This window comes from Arachis ipaensis, chromosome B7 (genome assembly GCF_059453495.1).
Source record: "Arachis ipaensis isolate K30076 ecotype BB chromosome B7, ASM5945349v1, whole genome shotgun sequence".
Lineage (NCBI taxonomy): Eukaryota > Viridiplantae > Streptophyta > Magnoliopsida > Fabales > Fabaceae > Arachis > Arachis ipaensis.
The window spans coordinates 97731918-97752570 of NC_142442.1; the positions used below are offsets into that span (position 1 = coordinate 97731918).

The 20653-nt window shown below is 37.0% G+C and overlaps 1 pseudogene; it reads left to right on the forward strand.

Annotated features, from left to right (window-relative positions):
- Positions 1-10070: 10070 nt before the first annotated feature.
- Positions 10071-12788, forward strand: LOC110264244 (respiratory burst oxidase homolog protein C-like; annotated as a pseudogene).
- The last annotated feature ends 7865 nt before the right edge of the window (positions 12789-20653 follow it).

A 20653-nucleotide genomic window follows, 5' to 3' on the forward strand; every position in this document is an offset into this window, starting at 1 on the left:
GAATTACATAAGTATTTCTATCCTTATTTTCTATTTATTATTTTTGTTCGAAAACTCCATAACTATTTTATATCCGCCTGACTGAGATTTACAAGGTGACCATAGCTTGCTTCATACCAACAATCTCCGTGGGATCGACCTTTACTCACGTAAGGTTTATTACTTGGACGACCCAGTGCACTTGCTGGTTAGTTGTATCGAAGTTGTGAATGAAAAACGATTTATTAAGACGTGCGTACAGAGTTTCTGGCGCCGTTGCCTGAGATCACAATTTCGTGCACCACTCCACCATTGTTGTTGGGTTCGGCCATGTTTGTTTTGTCTGCTTCCTTTTTGAAAATTTCTGTTAGGTCCTCTCCAGAGAGTTGTGCTTTAGCTTCTCTTAGCTTTCTCTTCAAGGTCCTTTCAGGTTCAGGATTAGCTTCAACAAGAATGCCTTTATCTTTGTTCCTGCTCATATGATAGAGAAGAAGACAAAGAAAGTATGGAATCCTCTATGTCACAGTATAGAGATTCCTTAATGTGTCAGAGAAAAAGAAGAATGGAAGGATGAGGTAGAGAGGAGAATTCGAACTTATGATGAAGGAGAGAGTCCAAATTGCTAATTGAGGAGGAGTGTTAGTCCTTAAATAGAATAAGGTGAAGAGGGAAAAGAATTTTTGAAAACAAAATTAAAAAAGTTTTAAAATAATTAAAAAGAATTTTGAAAAAATGGATGATGGTTTTCGAAAATTAAAAGTGAGAAAGTGGTTAGAATTCAAAAATTAAAGAGAAAAGTAGTTAGGTGGTTTTGAAAAAGATATGATTGAAATAGAAAACTTTTAAAACCAAACAAAAAGTGAAGTAGTTAATTTGAAAAGATTTGAAAATCAATTTTGAAAAGATAAGAAGTTAGAAAAGATTTTGAAATTGATTTTTGAAAAAGATATGATTGAAATTTATTTTGAAAAGGATTTGAATTGGAGATTAAAAAGATTTGATTTTTGAAATTAAAGTTGATTGCTTGACTAACAAGAAATTAAAAGATATGATTCTAGAATTCAAATATTGAACCTTTCTTAATAGGCAAGTAACAACTTAAAATTTTTGAATCAAATCATTAATTGTAGCAAGGATTTTCGAAAATAGTGAGAGAAAAATGGAACTGATTTGATTTTGAAAAAGATATGATTTGAAAAAGATTTGAATTAAAAAAACAAAATCTCCCCTCCTGTGCCATCTTGGCGTTAAACGACCAAAATACTACCCTTTTGGGCGTTTAACGCCCAGCCAGGTACCTTGTCTGGCGTTTAAACGCCAGTTTTCCTTCCTCACTGGGCATTTTGAACGCCCAGTTTTTTCTTTGTAATTCCTCTGCTGTATGTTCTGAATCTTCAATTCTCTGCATTATTGACTTGAAAAGACATAATTTTGAATTTTTTTTGAATTTTTAATGATGAAAAATAACAAAATAAAACTAATCATGGAAAACTAAGATCAGATAAACAATGCATGCAAGACACCAAACTTAGAAATTTTCATATGAGAGACACTAACAAATTGAGAATGCACATGAAAAACAACAAAAGACACAAAACACGAGAATTTAAAGATCAGACCCAAGAGAATCATTAAGTACAACTTGAAGATCAATGAAGAACACAAGAACACACTTACGAAAAATGCAAGAAGAATAAAGACATGCAATTGACACCAATCTTAAAAATTGACACTAGACTCAAATAAGAAACACAAAATATTTTTGGTTTTTTATGGTTTTATAATTTTTTTTTTCGGAAATTAATTGGAGAAAGAGAAAATAAGGAATTCAAAATTCTTAATGAGAATTCCAGGAATCATGCAATGTTAGTCTAAAACTCCGGTCCAGGAATCAGACATGGCTTACTAGCCAGCTAAGCTTTCAGTGAAAGCTCCGATCCAAAATACTAGACATGGCCAATGGCCAGCCAAGCTTTTGCAGATCATTACATTCAACAGAAAGATTGATAGAAATCAACAAGCTTTTGTGATGATAAGTTGAAACCTAGGTCCAAAAGATTAGACATGGCTTCACAGCTAGCCAGACTTCAACAAATCATCATGAAACTCTAGAATTCATTCTTAAAAATTCTGAAGAACATAGAATAATTTATTTTTTGAAACATTTTTTTCGAAAATAAAAATAATAAAAACAAAAAGCTTAAAATTAAAATAAAATTACCTAATCTGAGCAACAAGATGAACCGTCAGTTGTCCAAACTCGAACAATCCCCGGCAACGGCGCCAAAAACTTGGTGCACGAAATTGTGATCTCTGAAATAGCGCCAAAAACTTGGTACGCACAATCGTAATCTGAACTCTTTTTCACAACTTTGCACAACTAACCAGCAAGTGCACTAGGTCGTCCAAGTAATACCTTACGTGAGTAAGGGTCGATCCCACGGAGATTGTCGGCTTGAAGCAAGCTATGGTCATCTTGTAAATCTCAGTCAGGCAGATTCAAATGGGTATGAGATTTTGATAATTAAAATATAAAAAAATATAAAATAAGATAGAAATACTTATGTAATTCATTGGTGGAATTTCAGATAAGCGTATGGAAATTCTTGTTGCTTCTGAATCTCTGATTTCTTACTGTCTTCATTCAATCATTCATACTCCTTTCCATGGCAAGCTGTATGTTGGGGGATCACTGTTGTCAATGGCTACCGTCTGTCCTCTCAGTGAAAATGGTCCAAATGTGCTAAAGATGAAAGATAAGAAATAAATCACTAAAAGTAGTTTTTATACTAAACTAGTCACTAGGGTTTACAAAAAATGAGTAACTAAGTGCAGATAGTGCAGAAATCCACTTCCGGGGCCCACTTGGTGTGTGCTTGGGCTGAGCATTGAAGCTTTCATATGTAGAGACTCTTCTTGGACTTAAACGCCAGCTTTGGTGCCAGTTTGGGCGTTTAACTCTAGCTTTTATGCCAGTTCTGGCGTTTAACGCCAGAATAGGGTAGAAAGTGGGCGTTCAAACGCCAGTTTGCATTATCAAAACTCAGACAAAGCATGGACTATTATATATTTCTGGAAAGCTCAGGATGTTTACTTTCCAACGCAATTGAGAGCGTGCCAATTGGGTTTCTTTATCTCTAGAAAATTCATTTCGAGTGCAGGGAGGTCAGAATCCAACAGCATCTGCAGTCCTTTTTCAGCCTCTGAATCAGATTTTTGCTCAGGTCCCTTAATTTCAGCCAGAAAATACCTGAAATCACAAAAAAACACATAAACTCATAGTAAAGTCCAGAAATGTGAATTTTGCTTGAAAACTAATAAAAATATACTAAAAAGTAGCTAGATCCTACCAGAAACTACCTAAAAACAATCCAAAAAGTGTATAAATTATCCGCTCATCAGTGCGCGTGCATAGATGGTGCGAGCGTTGCAGACAAAGCGTGTGAAAACAGGTCACACTGCTGTGCACCCGCACAGGTGGGAAAAAACAGGGGAAGTGTGCGTACGCACGAGGCTGTGTGCCCGCACAGAACTCTATTTTTGCAACATTTTTAAAGCCTCTAAGGCACCAACCATGATATCAATCAAGGTCATTCAAGCCCAAAACACATCATTCATAAAAAACACATAATCAAACATAAAATGCAACTAACTTAAGCCTAGAATGCAATAAAAAATATACTAATCAAAGAGACAAAAATTCAATAGACAAAATTAAAAAAAAGAAGGGTTGAAAGGATATTAGCATGGTAGGGTGTCTCCACCTAGCACTTTTGTTTTAAGTCCTCAAGTTGGACTTTGATTGGAGCTCACATCAAGGAGGTTTGTGCTTTCATCCTTCCTTGAATTGCCAACCGTGCTTGCTCTTCAAAAATCCTCTGGGGTCCCAAACGAAGTACATCAAGCTCTCAAGTAACCTCATGCATGAACTTGGGATCCAAAATTGTTGGTTGAAAAGATGTATGCCCGGATCCCACACTTTTGTTTCTCTATCATCCTCTTGTTGACCTTCACTTGTGCTATTGGATGAGCAACCTCTCCAAGAACCTTTGAAGCACCCACTTGAGTATTGGACTCCTCCAAATTGGACCTTGCACTACTTGTTCCTTGAATTCCTTTGACAACCAACACCCATTCCTTCACCATTTAACACCCCAAGAAGCACCTTAAGTTGGTGATCTGTTTCCAAAAGAACATATTGGCATGGGCATATGAAGCTCATTGAAGATATTGTTACCCATTCAACTTGTCCTTGGGTTGGAGTCACTCTTGTAAACTCTTGTATGAATGCTTCTAATTCTTGGGTGATCACCTCTTCCTCACCACTCTTTTCTAGCTCTTCACTATCTCCTTCAAACTCAAAAGTGGGAGGCTCCTCAAGATCATTGAGGGGGTCAACCAAGGTGGACAAAAAATCATTGATGATGCAATCTACTTCTTGATCAAACTCCCTCAACTCTCCATTTACCTCTTCCGATTCACTAGCTCTACCTTCCTCCTCTTGTGACTCAAGCCTTGGTTCCTCTTCCTTTCCTTGAGGCTCCATGTTTTCCTCCTCCCTACACTCCTTACTTGATCTTCCACCTTTTTCAAGGGGGGTGTCTTGAATGGTTGAGCGTAGTGAGGTCAAGCAGTTTACCGCTTCGGCTTTAGTGGCCATGAACTCTCCTTGCTTCTTTTGGAACCCTTCTTGCTCTTGGAAGAGTGGTTGAAGGTCTTGTTCTTCTTGGGGGCAAGGGTCGTAAAACTTTATATTGAGGTGGAAAAGGAGATTCAAAGGTCGGGAGAAGGGTTGTATATGTGGGAGGTAGTTCATGTGGGTGGAGGTATTAAGGTTGTGTAAAAGGGGGTGATGATTCATATGGTTGGTAGCAAGGTGTATAGACATTTTGATTCCATGGAAGTGTATGATGTGGTACTTGAGGGTTGGGTGGTTGAAGGGTATGTGAGGGGTATCCTTCATATATTTGGGTTTGATATTCATATAGGGGAGAGTGTAGCTCATTGTAGTGTGAGGGAGGTATTTGCCAAGAGTGTTGCTTATACAAAATTGGTTCCTCCCTTAATTGGTTCTCTCACTCCATGAAGCAATCCCAATTTGAATTCATCATACCCTACAAAATATTCACAACCAAGCTCCAATCAACAAGGGCGATAGCTCATAAAGAAAGTAGGAAATAAAAACAGAAGACATTAACAATCAAGAAAAACAAATACCTAAGTATCAACAAAAATAACCAAACAACCAAAAAGTAAGATATTTACACTATCAACATATTTACAACAACCAAAAGATAGCACTCAATTGCATCCCCGGTAACGGCGCCAAATTTGATAAAGAGGTATCTACCATCGATTTAGAATCAAGAATCAATTCGTTAGTAGCATAGGCCAAACCAATGATGAACTCTCTTAATCAAATATCCAATTCAAATTCAATTAAACTGAGAGTATTTAACTCCTGGGTCGCTCTCCCTAGGATGCAATTGGAAGTGTTTCTCTTTTGGTTGTTAAGGGGACAGAAAGGAGTTTTGCAATCAAAGAACAAAAGATTAAAAGAGATAAGAAATAAAGGAACTAAGGAATGATCAAAATTGCAATTAATGCGAGTAGAGATAAGATGAGATCAAAACTAGCAAAAATGCTATAAATGCAAGAAAGAGCCTTGACTTAGGAATGAGAATCTAAGGAATCCTATCATGGTCATAACCACAACTATGGCAATTATCATGAGTTAATCTCGCCTAGCTAACCCCTTACATCGAGGAGTAAGTCAAGCAAGCATAATTGACCTTAATCCATAAGTCCTAACCAACTTACCAAACTAGTTGATAAAAGGCTAGCTTTAATGGAAACAAGAGTCAACTAACTCCCCAAGAATTACTACTAAATATCGGATATTATGACTCTTGTATCCTAGGAACTCAAATTCCAAGCCAAGGTGGGAAAATCTACTCAAAACTCAAAGTTGGCATTTTCACAAACACCTTGTGTACATAAAAACAAAACATAAGAAATTGCACAGGAAAATGGAAAGCAATAACCAACTATGCACAAAATCAACAATAAACATCCAAACAAGCATAAAGAAAGCATAAAACATTAAATTCATCTATCAAAATTCCAAGATACCAAAATTGCATATATAAACAAAGTAACTTGAACCATAAGAAAATAAAGGCAAAAGCAATGTAATTAAAGAGAAGATCAAGAGTATTTACAATAAAAGAAGCAAAAATCCAAAGAAAAGCTTGCTATAAAATGCTACAATGGAAATGGAAATTAAACACTAAGAGAGCATTTTCTACTCTACTCCTACTCCTACTCCTAATAGATTTTCTACCTAATTCTAACCTAATGAAAGCTTCCTCTTCATATGTGTTGAATTCCTCTTATATAACACTCCAAAATCAGCATCCAATCCTTCCAAAATGGGCTAAAAGCCCACAGAAAACGTACAGTACGCGTTTCATTAATAAAATCACGTGCAAGGACCTGTGTGGACGCACAGATGTGTGCGTCTGCACACTTGGCTAAATGTTGACCTGTGCGTATGCACAGGTACTTGTGCGCACGCACACATGCAAATTTTCTCTTGTGCGTACACACACAAGCTTGTGCGCACACACACTTGCCTGTGTGTGCTTTTCCTTGTTTTCTTCATGTGTTCTCCCTTCTACATGCCTTTTTCCACTTTCGCTTAGCCAATCTTGCCAAAATGACCGGAAATTACTCACAAAAAACATCACGGCATAAAATGGCATGAAAGTGGAATTAAAATCACTAATTTAGGCACAAAAACTTATGTTTTCACATTTATGTCCAAATCAGGGAGAAATCACAAAAGTATGTTATTTGAGTACTTAAGTGTGAGTTTATGTGATGAAACCCATCCAAATCAAGCTAAAATATATTGTCAAATATGGACTTATCACAAATAAAAACAAAAGCTAACAAAATAAGAAACAAAGTCTGATGTGGAGCGTAAGTCGGCCATTTAAGAGATTATAATATAAGAACAGCATTGCAAGTATAGCTCTTAACCAGCAAAAATCCGCCTCATCAATTTAGAAAAGTTGTCACAAAAGTTTAGAATAAAAATACTGGGAGTATGAGTCCCAGGTCGTCTCCCAACGAGTTGCTAAAAAGGGTGCTAATTTATTAATGAGGAATTTTCTGGAAAGTTTTGAGTTTGGGCAATGGGCACAAGCATATGATTGTAAATTAAAGCAATGAGAATTAAAAGAGATTTATAATATTCTAAATAAAGAAGCCTTGACTGGGGGAATGATTAATTGGAAGTTCTATCCTTGTTGGAATTCTCTCAAGTGTAGTATAAAGAGGTTGTTATTTTCACTTAGTCAACCCTTACTAAATAAAGGAAAGTCAAGTGATTGAACTAACTCTTATTCGCAAATCCTAGTCCTCTCCCTTGGGAAGGTCTAGCGTTAGTAAATACAGAATTAGCCAACAACTTTTAATTAAACTAATCACTTGAGCATTTCAACTCAAGTGTCTCCTCTTAATCAACACCCACGTCAAGTTGGGAGTCTACTCCATCAACATGGATACCATCTTCGTTATTGGGAGTTTGGAGTAGAAAAGAGACTTGATAATTTAAATAAAATAGGGATTCAAAATTAATTAAAAATAAAAGTAATCCTTTGTATAAATAAATTTTAAAAATAATCCAGTTGTAACTCTAAACAAGAATTAAGAATATGGAATAATAAAGGAGTAAGAAAACAAACTAGAATAATATCTTCAACGGAGGTGATGACTCTTCAATATCCAAAGCAAAAGCAATAAACTATGAAACTATGAATGTAAAGAAAACCTAGAGGAAGAGTAATTTTCTCTCTAGATTCAGATCTAAAAACTAAAACTATCCTAATGAGCATGTGTGTTGAGTCTCTGCATGTTCCCTAGCTCTAGTCTGTGTTTCTTGGCCGGAAACTGGGTCAAAAGTCGGCCCGAAATCGCCCCCAGCATTTTCTGTTATTTCTGCAGATCGCGCATGTCACGCGTACGCGTCATCCTCGTGCACGCATCTTTGTGCAGTACTCTAACCCACGCGTACGCGTCAGGCACGCTGGTGTGGGAAATCGTGATTCACACTTTTCACATCTCCGCACAACTAACCAGCAAGTGCACTGTGTCATCCAAGTAATAAACCTTACGTGAGTAAGGGTCGATCCCACGGAGATTGTCGACTTGAAGCAAGCTATGGTCATCTTATAAATCTTAGTCAGGCGAATTCAAATGGTTATGAGGTTTTGATAATTAAAATATAAATAAGACATAAAATAAAATAAAGTTACTTATGTAATTCATTGGTGGGAATTTCAAATAAGCGTATGAAGATGCTTTGTTGCTTCTGAACCTCTGCTTTCCTATTGTCTTCTTCCAACCATACATGCTCCCTTCCATGGCAAGCTATAGGATCCTACTCGGAATACCACAGACAAGGTTTAGACTTTCCGGATCCCAGGAATAGCTACCAATTGGTTCTATCCTATATCACAAAGATACTAATCCCACGGACTCGGTCCGTGTATTAGATATCCAAGAGAATATACTCCAGCTGTCGTCCAATGACTACATTGAACATCATGTAGACCGCTTTGTGGTTGTCAGGCACACGGATCTTGGCTAAGCAAGTAACGAAGATTGGGTGATTGTCACGGGTCACCCCTTCATTCTGATTTAACTGAATTAAGTACGAGACTATATCTTGGAGAAGAAGTAGGCATGAATTGAAAGGAAAATAGTAGTAATTGCTTTAATTCATGAAGAACAGTAGAGCTCCACACCTTAATCTATGGGGTGTAGAAACTCCACCGTAGAAAATACATAAGTGAAAAGAGGTCTAGGCATGGCCATGAGGCCAGCCTCCAAATGTGAATAATAGCATCAGCTCTAAAAACTAAACGTCCAGAGATGATAAAAGAAGATTATAAGTCTCTAAAAGTAGTTTTTATACTAAACTAGTAACTAGGGTTTACAGAAAATGAGTAACTAAGTGCAGATAGTGCAGAAATCTACTTTCGGGGCCCACTTGGTGTGTGCTTGGGCTGAGCATTGAAGCTTTCACGTGCATAGGCTATTTCTGGAGTTAAACGCCAGCTTGGGTGCCAGTTTCGGTGTTTTACGCCAGGAAGTTTTAGGCTGGCTTTGAACGCCAGTTTGCACTACAAGAAAAATACCCATTCAACCACACTTATTTTAAGCTACAATTGAAAAGCGTAGCCTATTCATAGAATAGGCTACGCTTTTTTCCGTGTTGCCTTTTTATAAGAGAAAAGAATACACAATTGTGGCATCATTTAAAAAGTGTAGCCTTAGGTATTATAGAAATCACTTATAAAACGTAGCCATAGGTTGATATCTATGGATTCACTTTTCGTATCAAAGGAAACGCTTTTAAAGAGTAACTTATTTATTATGTTTTGGGTGCGCTTCAAAAGTGATGCCTAATGTATGCAGCCCAAATCCAAACACTTAGTGAAATTTTTCATCTCCTTTCAATTCCCCCTCACCTTCAATTTACGCGCACAACTTAACGCTCTCACGGCCTTCAATACGCGCACAACCTCAGGTCACCTTCGCCATTCTTGCTCAACAACCCTCACCTTCGCCTACGACACTCATCATCACCTTCGCCTTCTCACCGTGGCCGTTGACTGTCGCCACCCAGTCACCATTCACCGCCAGTCACCACTCACCAGTCACCACTCATCACGTCGCTACGCTGACCAGGTCACCACAACCACTCACCGCTAGTCACCGCTCACCGTTCACCATCGACACTCATCACCTTTGCCATTGTCACCACTGCACTGACCATTGCTCTTCTCTAGTAATCGTCGCTGCGCCGTTCTCCAGTAATCATTGCTGCGCCGTTCTCCTGTAATCGTCGCTGCACCGCCCTCACTATTGTCATCTCCATGCTTCTCATCATCGTCTTCTATGTGCTGATTTCTAGTTGAATAGGTATGTGATTCTAGGGTTTTCAATTTGGGAGTTTGGGTATGTTGCAGCGCGGGTGAACTCTCGTACCCTTATTTCTTCTTTTGTTCCACTTGATTTCCTTTGGTGCTACTGTTGTTAAAACCGCTTCCATTAAAATGAAGCAGGTTTCTCAAGAACTCAAATGACTTGCTTCGATTTCTTCCAAACAAACAGCACCTTCTTCTTCTGATGCTACTGCTGCTGCAAGAAGAGGACACTACGATAGGACTAAGTCCGCGGCTTCGAGTACTCTCAAGGAACTTAAGTTCATCACTAAGGGTGGCGGTGGTGGTGGTGATGGCGGTGACGGTGGCGGTGGTGCAGGGTGGCATGAAGTGGAGAAGCAGTTTGATGTTCTTACTGCTTCAACTGATGGATGGCTTCATCATTCTCTCTTTGGAAAATGCATAGGTAATAATTGAAATTGAAGAGTTCATAACAAATCTACATTATTTTTTTGTTGTTGTTTTTCAAGTGTTTGTGAAATTGTTTGTGTGTGTGTGTGTGTGAGTGAGTGAAATAAGGACTTGTTCTGAGTAGTTTTCTTTTAGGAAGTGTTTAGATAACTATGGTTTGGATTTGTTTAATTGTTTGTATGTAGGGATGAGCAAGGAATCTGAGGCATTTGCTGGTGTTCTTTTTGATTCTTTGGCTAGGAGGAGGGATATTCACGGGGATTCAATTAACAAGGCTCAATTGAAGGACTTTTGGGACCAGATTTCTGACCAGATCTCTCAAACATACAGCAGCAGGCTGAAGAATATGCAGCTTTGATCATGGAAGAACTAGACCCTGAAGAGACAGGATTTATCATGGTATTTACATCATCCTATTTCAGATTGTTTTGGTATAAAACTTATCAAAATTAAGTAATATTAGTCATTATTATAGTTTCACATACAGATAAGTACTTATATTTCAAATCATAAGTATGAAGTTGATTTATATTTAAGATGATGAGAGGGACTGATTTCACTTGTATTTAGGAAATTAGATCAAATCCATAAGAAAAATTTGACATAGACCAAAATCATAAATAGCTAACTCTAGAAGTGACTAGAAATTTATTTGAAAAGAAAAAAAAAACTCCATATTACTCATGTTAATGCTCTTATTGCATGGACCAAGTCATTCTACAAGAGGTGATAGCAACTTAGCAAGTACCTAAGCCAAATGCTAAGCTTGAAACTGAAGCCTACATATGAAGATAGTGCTGTTAGGAAGTGCTATACAAATACCAAGTACTTCATACAGGACAACTGGCAAAGAACTTGGGTTATGGCACTGTGGATTTGTCTGATGTTAGGTTTATTTGCCTACAAATTCTTACACTGTAGAAGGAGAAAAGATGTATATCATGTTATAGGGTATTGTTTCTCAAGATTCCCTTGCTGAATAAATGTGTCATCATTTAAATAAAGTTAGTAGTACAAACAAAGTGAGGGTATATATGTTGTTGTTCTTGCAGGTGATAGCTGTAGTAGTAGCAATTGGTGTTGAAATACATGCAATTTTTCATCTTTCTTGCGACTTCCTTCGCCTCCTTCGTGTAAGCCCTCAAAAGTACAAGCCACACCTTGGTTCAGGAGAAACAGGATTAAGCTTCCTAAACCACTCAACAATCTAACTAGCTTCAGTGCATTTTGGTACTCACATCATCTCTTTGTCATTGTCTATGCCTCGTTGATTGTTCATGGAATCAAACTTTTCTTTACCAAAGAGTGGTACGAGAAAACGGTTAGTAACTTCAATCCCTTTTCCTTTGTATAAATTGCACTGACACTTTTCTCAGGTTAAAGTTAAATTATATACAACACTATTTTTTTAATGTTTGCATTGACTTTGTTAGTGTTGTGTTTATAAAAGAAATTAATACCACAGCTTACAATCTATAGAAATATTAAGTATTATATAACTTTAAATTGCACTAGAAATTCATTAAAAATTTAAAATATACTATTGCAAATATCAAAACAGAGAAGTATTGTGTGTATTATTGTCTAATGTCAAGACTAGAGAGAAGCCATCGCAATTTACCCTTTTCCTATTTAGAATAAATTATCATTTTTAATCATAAAAGATCTAAGTGCTGACAATTTTATGCAGTGTGGACAAACCTTACCTGAATTGCTTTGAAACTTGTTTTATTTACTGCTCTTACTCTGATGGAAAGTAACTTTGAAATTCTGCTTCTTTATGTTGTGACGTCAATGTAAATAAGTTGCCACTGGTCATGTCTAGTTTGTATCAATCAGATGCATCTTGATCTGGTTTTCTGCAATTATCGCCAAAATTTTAATTAATTAGATTGATTCATTCTATTTGAATGTTCTCGTGGATGATAGTATCCTTAAATCATCCTTTTACTAGTTGGAGTTTTTGATAAATGTTGGTTTCAATGTAACCTTAGTGGCTCATGAAATGACAAGGAAAGAGATTAACTAATTTATTAAGATTTAAGGATGGCACTTGTTTATTACTTGTCAGTTAATGATAAAAAGGTCAATGTACTATAGACAAAGCACTACTTATAGATGCTATTATAATGCATATCATTTTGTTGGCATAATGGTTCATACTAAAGTGACTTTGAGGATTATTTCCTCTAATATGCTGTCTTATTGCTCATGACATGGAATATGATGAATCAGGAATCCACTATAAGTTCTGGCGTGGATTGTTCTTTGGTTTATTTTATTGTGATTTATGGACTTATCATGTATGATCATGCTATCACTTCATAGTTTGATGGGTTTCTTATTGTGCAGGGGTCTGATTTAGATAGTTTATTAGAGTAGAATAATGTAACATCTTCAGCCAAAACAATTGTTGGCTCAACACCTCTGAAGCAGAATCAGAAGCATGAAGGTAGTGCAAGAAGGTAGTGCAAGGATTATTAGAAGCACACTCTCAAACAAGGAAATGCGCAAAAGTCAGTCAGCCAGGCCTCAATCGGAGCAGGCAATACCAACATCTGATCTACAAAAGGAAAGACAAGAACCTACATGTGCAATTGATTTTGAAGAAATTTATTTTTAGAGAAATAAATTTTATTTTTAGAGAAATAATTTGTATTATTCCCAAATAGAAGATCTTATGGCTGCTAATTTATTATGGCAACCGAAATTTTGTTTTAGGATAATTTTTATTATTTAAAGAATATTGGATTGTATTATTATGTATTATTTTTATTTTATAATATTTTACTAATTTAATTAAAATGATAGGATTATATATATATACATATATACAGAAAAGAAAAAAAAAACAATGAGGGACCTAAGGCTACACTTATATATAGTAGCTATAGTATACAAAAAAAAAAAGAGGGACCTAAGGCTACGCTTATAAAAAGTAGCTATGGTATACAATATGGCTACGCTTTACAAGTGATGTAGTAGCGTTGAAAAGCGTAGCCTATTCTGGAAGAATGAAAGCTGAAAAGCGTAGCCTTTGGTCTTAGACAGCATCACTTGAAAAGCGTAGCCTATTCCCAAATGCCAAAAGCGTAGCCCTTGGTGCAGAAAAGCGTAGCCTTTGAGAATAGGCAACGGGCGAATAGGAATCACCCCAAAAAGCGTAGCTGTAGCCCAAAAAGCGTAGCCGTAGCCTAAGGCATCATTTTTTTTCACTTTTGGCTACACTTTTCAATTGTACCTAAATGGGTGTTTTTCTTGTAGTGTTGGGCCATCAAATCTCGAGCAAAATATGAAATATTATATATTTCTGGAAAGACCAGGATGTCTACTTTCCATCACAATTGAGAGCGCACCAATTGGGCTTCTGTAGCTCCATAAAATCCACTTTGAGTGTAGGAGGGTCAGAATCCAACAGCATCTGCAGTCCTTTTTCAGCCTCTGAATCAGATTTTTGCTCAAGTCCCTCAATTTTAGCCAGAAAATACCTGAAATCACAGAAAAACACACAAACTCATAGTAATGTCCAGAAATGAAATTTTTGGATAAAAACTAATAAAAATATAATAAAAAGTAACTAAAACATACTAAAAACTATGTAAAAATAATGCCAAAAAGGGTATAAATTATCCGCTCGTCACAACACCAAACTTAAATTGTTGCTTGTCCCCAAGCAACTAAAAACAAAATAGGATAAAGAGAAGAGAAAATACAATAAATTCCAATCTTATCAATGAACTTAGTTTCAATTAGTTGAGCGGGCTAGTAGCCTTTTTGCTTCTGAACAGTTTTGGCATCTCACTTTATCCTTTGAAGTTCGGAATGATTGGCATCCATAGGAACTCATAATTCAGATAGTGTTATTGATTCTCTTAGTTCAATATGTTGATTCTTGAACACAGCTACTTTATGAGTCTTGGCCGTGACCCTAAGCATTTTGTTTTCCAGTATTACCACCGGATACATAAATGCCACAAACACATAACTGGGTGAACCTTTTCAGATTATGACTCAGCTTTGCTAGAGTCCCCAATTAGAGGTGCCCAGATCTCTTAAGCACACTCTTTTTTGCTTTGGACCATGACTTTAACCGCTTAGTCTCAAGCTCTTCACTTGACACCTTCACGCCACAAGCACATGGTTAGGGACAGCTTGATTTAGCCGCTTAGGCCAGGATTTTATTCCTGTGGGCCCTCCTATCCATTAATGCTCAAAACCTTGGATCCTTTTTACCCTTGCCTTTTAGTTTAAAGGGCTATTGGCTTTTTCTGCTTGCTTTTTCTTTTTCTTTCTTTTTCTTTTTTTCTTTATTTTTTTTGCCATTTTTTTCTTTTTTTTATTTCTCTTTTTTTTTCGCAAGCATTGTGTTCACTGCTTTTTCTTGCTTCAAGAATCAATTTTATGATTTTTCGGATTATCAATAACATTTCTCCTTTTTCATTATTCTTTCAAGAGCCAATAATTTTAACATTTATAAACAACAAATTCAAAAATATGCCTATTCAAGCATTCATTCAGAAAACAAAAAGTATTGCCACCACATCAAAATAATTAAACTAATTTCAAGATAGAATTCGAAATCATGTACTTCTTGTTCTTTTGCAAATAAAAACATTTTTCATTTAAGAAAGGTGATGGATTCATAGGACATTCTTAGCTTTAAGACATAGACACTAGACACTAATGATCATGTAATAAAGACACAAACATAGACAAAACATAAAGCATAAATTTTGAAAAAAACAGAAAAATAAGAACAGGGAAATTAAAGAACGGGTTCACCTTAGTGATGGCGGCTAGTTCTTCCTCTTGAAGATCTTATGGAGTGCTTGAGCTCCTTTATCTCTCTTTCTTGCCTTTGTTGTTCCTCCCTCATGACTCTTGGTGCTCCATCCTTAGTTGCCCCATGTTGGAACTCAATTCTCCTAAGGAGGTGTTGATTTGCTCCCAATAGTTTTGTGGAGGAAAGTGCATCCCTTGAGGTACCTCAGGGATTTTCTTGATGAGGAATTTCCTCATGCTCTTGTTGAGGTCCATGAGTAGGCTCTCTTGTTTGCTCCATCCTCTTCTTAGTGATGGGCTTGTCCTCATCAATGAGGATGTCTTCCTCTATGACAATTCTAGCTGAATTGCATAGGGTACAGATAAGATGAGGGAAGGCTAACCTTGCCAAAGTAGAGGGCTTGTCCGCCACCTTGTAGAGTTCTAGAGGTATGATCTCATGAACTTCTACTTCCTCTCCATTCATGATGTTATGGATCATGATAGCCCGATCTATTGTAACTTCAGACCGGTTTCTAGTAGGAATGATAGAGCGTTGGATGAACTCCAACCATCCCCTAGCCACGGGTTTGAGGTCAAGCCTTCTTAGTTGAACCGGCTTGCCTGTTGAGTCTCTCTTCCATTGAGCTCCTTTCACACAAATGTCCATGAGGACTTGGTCCAACCTTTGATCAAAGTTGACCCTTCTAGTGAAAGGATGAGGATCTCCTCTCATCATTGGCAAGTTAAATGCCAACCTTACATTTTCTAGACTGAAATCCAAGTAATTCCCCCGAACCATTGTGAGCCAATTCTTTGGGTTTGGGTTCATACTTTGGTCATGGTTCCTAGTGATCCAAGCATTAGCATAGAACTCTTGAACCATTAAGATTTCGACCTGTTGAATGGGGTTAGTGAGAGCTTCCCACCCTCTTCTTCGAATCTCACGTCGGATCTCCGGATATTCACCCTTTTTGAGCTTTAAGGGGGCCTCAGAGATCAACTTTTTCTTGGCCACAACTTCATAAAAGTGGTCTTGATGGACCTTTGAGATGAATCTCTCCATCTCCCATGACTCAGAGGTGGAAGCAATCGCCTTCTCTTTTCTCTTTCTAGAGGTTTTTCCAGTCTTAGGTGCCATTAGTGGTTATGGAAAAGTAGAAAAGCAGAGCTTTTTCTAGACCAAACTTAAAAGGTTTTCTCGTCCTCGAGCAAAAGAAGAAAGAAAATAATAAAAGAAGAAGAAATAGAGGAGATGGAGGGTGGTGTTGGTTTCGGCCAAGGGGGGAAAGAATTGTTTGTGATGTGTGAAAGTGAGGGTAGTGAGGAGGGGTATTTATAGGGTAGGGGAGAGAGGGAATTCGGTCATGAATGGGTGGGTTTGGGAGGGAATTGGTTTGAATTTGAATGGTGAGGTAAGTGGGGTTTATGATGGATGGATGTGAGTGGTGAAGAGAATACGGGGAAGAGGGTAGGATTTGATAGGTGAAGGGTATTTGGAGAAGATTTATTGATGGGATTGGTCAATGGTATTTGGGAAAGAGTGTTATGGAAAGGTATGAAGAGGAGAGAAGAAGAGGTGGGGATCTTGTGGGGTCCACAGATCTTTAGGTGTCAAGGAATTCTGCTCTCTGCACCATTTTGGTGTTAAAACGCCCTCTGTGTGCTAATTCTGGCATTAAACGCCAGTTCTGCTACCTTTCCTGGCGTTAAACGCCAGTTTGCTGCCCCTTTTTGGCGTTTAATGCCAGCTAGACACCCTTTTCTGGTGTTAAACGCCAGTTTGTCTGTCTGGCGTTTAACGCTAGCCAGACGCCAGACACCCTTTTCTGGCGTTAAACACCCAGAGTGCTGCCCATTTTGGCGTTTAACGCCCAGAATGCTGCCAGGCTGGGCGTTAAACGCCCATTTTGCTATCCTTAAACGCCAGTAAGCCTGTCCTCCAGGGTGTGCTATTTTTTATGCTGTTTTTGATTTTGCTTTAATTCTGCAGTTGTTTTTATGACTTCACATGATCATCAACCTAAAGAAAATATAAAATGACAATGGAATATACATATAATTAAATAACATTGGGTTGCCTCCCAATAAGCGCTTCTTTAATGTCAATAGCTTGACAATGAGCTCTTAGAGAGCTTCACAGAGACTCAGAGCTTGAAGGTGGCCTCCCAACACCAAACTTAGAAGTTGAGTGTTGGGGCTCTATTTGACTCTGTACTGAGAGAAGCTTTTCTTGCTTCCTCTCCATGGGCTCTATTTGACTCTGTACTGAGAGAAGCTTTTCTTGCTTCCTCTCCATGGTTACAGAAGAAGATCCTTGAGCCTTAAACACAAGGTAGTCCTTATTCAATTGAAGGACTAACTCTCCTCTGTCCACATCAATCATAGCTCTTGGTGTGGCTAGGAAGGGTCTTCCAAGGATGATAGATTCATCTTCATCTTTCCTAGTGTCTAGGATTATGAAATCAGTAGGGATGTAAAAGCCTTCAACCTTCACTAAGACATCCTCTACAAGTCCGTAAGCCTTTTTCCTTGAATTATCTGCCATCTCTAGTGAGATTCTTGCAGCTTGTACCTCAAAGATCCCTAGTTTCTCCATTAAAGAGAGTGGCATGAGGTTTATACTTTAACCAAGGTCACACAGAGCCTTCTTAAAGGTCATGGTGCCTATAATGCAAGGTATTAAGAACTTTTTGGGATCCGGTTTCTTCTGAGGTAATTTTTGTTGAACCAAGGTATTCAGTTCATTAATGAGCAATGGAGGTTCATCCTCCCAAGTTTCATTACCAAATAACTTGGCATTCAGCTTCATGATTGCTCCTAGATACTGAGTAACTTACTCTTCAACAATCTTCATCCTCTTCAGAGGAAGAATAATCATCAGAGCTCATGAATGGCAACAGTAAGTTCAGTGGAACCTCTATGGTCTCTATGTGAGCCTCAGATTCCTTTGGTTCCTCATTAAGGAACTCTTTAGTGGCCAGTGAACGTCCATTGAGGTCTTCCTCACTGGAATTCACTGCCTTTCCCTCCTCTACAGGTTCGGCCATGTTGAACGTGTTTATGGCCTTGCACTCTTCTTTTGGATTCTCTTCTATATTGCTTGGGAGTGTACTAGGAGGGATTTCAGTAATTCTTTTACTTATTTGACCCACTTGTGCCTCCAAATTTCTGATGGAGGACCTTGTTTCAGTCATGAAACTGTGAGTGGTCTTGGATAGATCAGAGACTATGGTTGCTAAGTCAGAGAGGCTCTGCTTAGAATTCTCTGTCTGTTGCTCAGAAGATGATGGAAAAGGCTTGCTATTGCCAAACCTATTTCTCCCACCATTATTATTATTATTGAAGCCTTGATTAAGCTTCTATTGATCATTCCATGAGAGATTAGGATGATTCCTCCATGAAGGATTATAAGTGTTTCCATAGGATTCTCCTATGTAATTCACTTCTTTCATTACAGGATTCTCAGGGTCATAAGCTTCTTCTTCAGAGGAAGCTTCTTTAGTACTGTCGGATGCAGCTTGCATTCCAGTCAGACTCTGAGAAATCATATTGACTTGCTGAGTCAATATTTTATTCTGAGTCAATATTGCATTCAGAGTATCAATCTCAAGAACTCCTTTCTTCTGAGTTGTCCCATTATTCACAGGATTTGTTTCAGAAGTATACATGAACTGGTTATTTACAACCATTTCAATGAGTTCCTGGGCTTCTGCAGGCGTCTTCTTCAGATGAAAAGATCCACCAGCAGAATGGTCCAATGACATCTTGGACAATTCAAATAGACCATTATAGAATATACATAAGATACTCCAATCTGAAAGCATGTCAGAAGGACACCTTCTGATCAGTTGCTTGTATCTTTTCCAAGATTCATAGAGAGATTCACCTTCCTTTTGTCTGAAGGTTTGGACTTCCACTCTAAGCTTGCTCAACTTTTGTGGTGGAAAAAATTTGGCCAAGAAAGCATCGACCAACTTTTCCCAAGAGTTCAGGCTTTCTTTAGGTTGTGAGTCCAACCATATCCTAGCTCTGTCTCTTACAGCAAAGGGGAAAAGCATAAGTCTGTAGACCTCAGGATTAACCCCATTGGTCTTAACAGTGTCACAAATTTACAAGAATTCAGTTAAGAACTGATAAGGATCTTCCAATGGAAGTCCAAGAAACTTACAATTCTGCTGCATTAGAGAAACTAATTGAGGCTTAAGCTCAAAGTTGTTTGCTCCAATTGCAGGAATTGAGATGCTTTTTCCATAGAAGTCAGAAGTTGGTGCAGTAAAGTCACCAAGCATCTTCCTTGCATCTCCACCATTGTTGTTATTTTTGGCTGCCATGTCTTCTTTTTTGAAAATTTCTGTAAGGTCCTCTCCAGAGTTTTGTGCTTTAGCTTCTCTTAGCTTTCTCTTCAGAGTCTTTCAGGTTCAGGATCAGCTTCAACAAGAATGTTCTTATCCTTGTTCCTGCTCATATGAAAAAGAAGAGAGCAGAAAAGAAGAGAAATCCTCTATATCACAGTATAGAGATTCCTTTATGTGAGTAGAAGAATAGATGAATAGAATGAAAAAGGGAGAAGAAGAAGAATTCGAACACAGAGAGAGGGAGAGGGTTCGAATTATAAGAAAAAGAGAAGTGTTAGTAAATAAATAAAATAATTAGAAAGATATGAGAGAGGGACGAATTCGAATATTAGTTTAAAATAAAATAAAAAATATTTTTGTTTTTATTTTAATTATTAGATAGAATTTGAAATTAAAAAAAGAAATAAAATAAAATTAGAATTTAAAACAATTAAACAATTAGTTAATTAAAAAAATTTTGATAAAGTGGTTAGTGATTTTCGACAATGAGAGAGAGAGAAGAAGTTAGGTGGTTTTGAAAAAGATATGATTGAAATAGAAAACTTTTCAAAAATCAAACAAAAAGTCAAGTAGTTAATTGAAAAAGATTTGAAAATAAATTTTAAAAAGATGAGAAGTTAGAAAAAGATTTTGAAATAAAGTTTTGAAAAAGATATGATTGAAATTTATTTTGAAAAAGATTTGAAAAGAAAACTAAAAGGATTTAATTTTTGAAATTAAGGTTGATTACTTGACTAACAAGAAACTAAAAGATATGATTCTAGAATTTAAAGATTGATCCTTTCTTAATAGGCAAGTAACAACTTGAAAATTTTTGACTCAAAACATTAAATATTAGCTATAATTTCGAAAAGTATGAAATAAAAATAAGAAAAAGATTTTGAAAATTAATTTTGGAGGATTTTTGAAAAACATGAAAGAAAAATGAAAAAGATTTAATTTTTGAAAAAGATTTGAAAAGATAGAATTTTTAATTTGAAATTTTGACTTGACCAACAAGAAACAATCAAATTAAAACATGCAATTGACACCAAACTTAAAATTTGACACAAGACTCAAACAAGAAACACAAATTTTTTTTCATTTTTATGATTTTATTAAATTTTTTTGTATTTTTTGAAAATTATT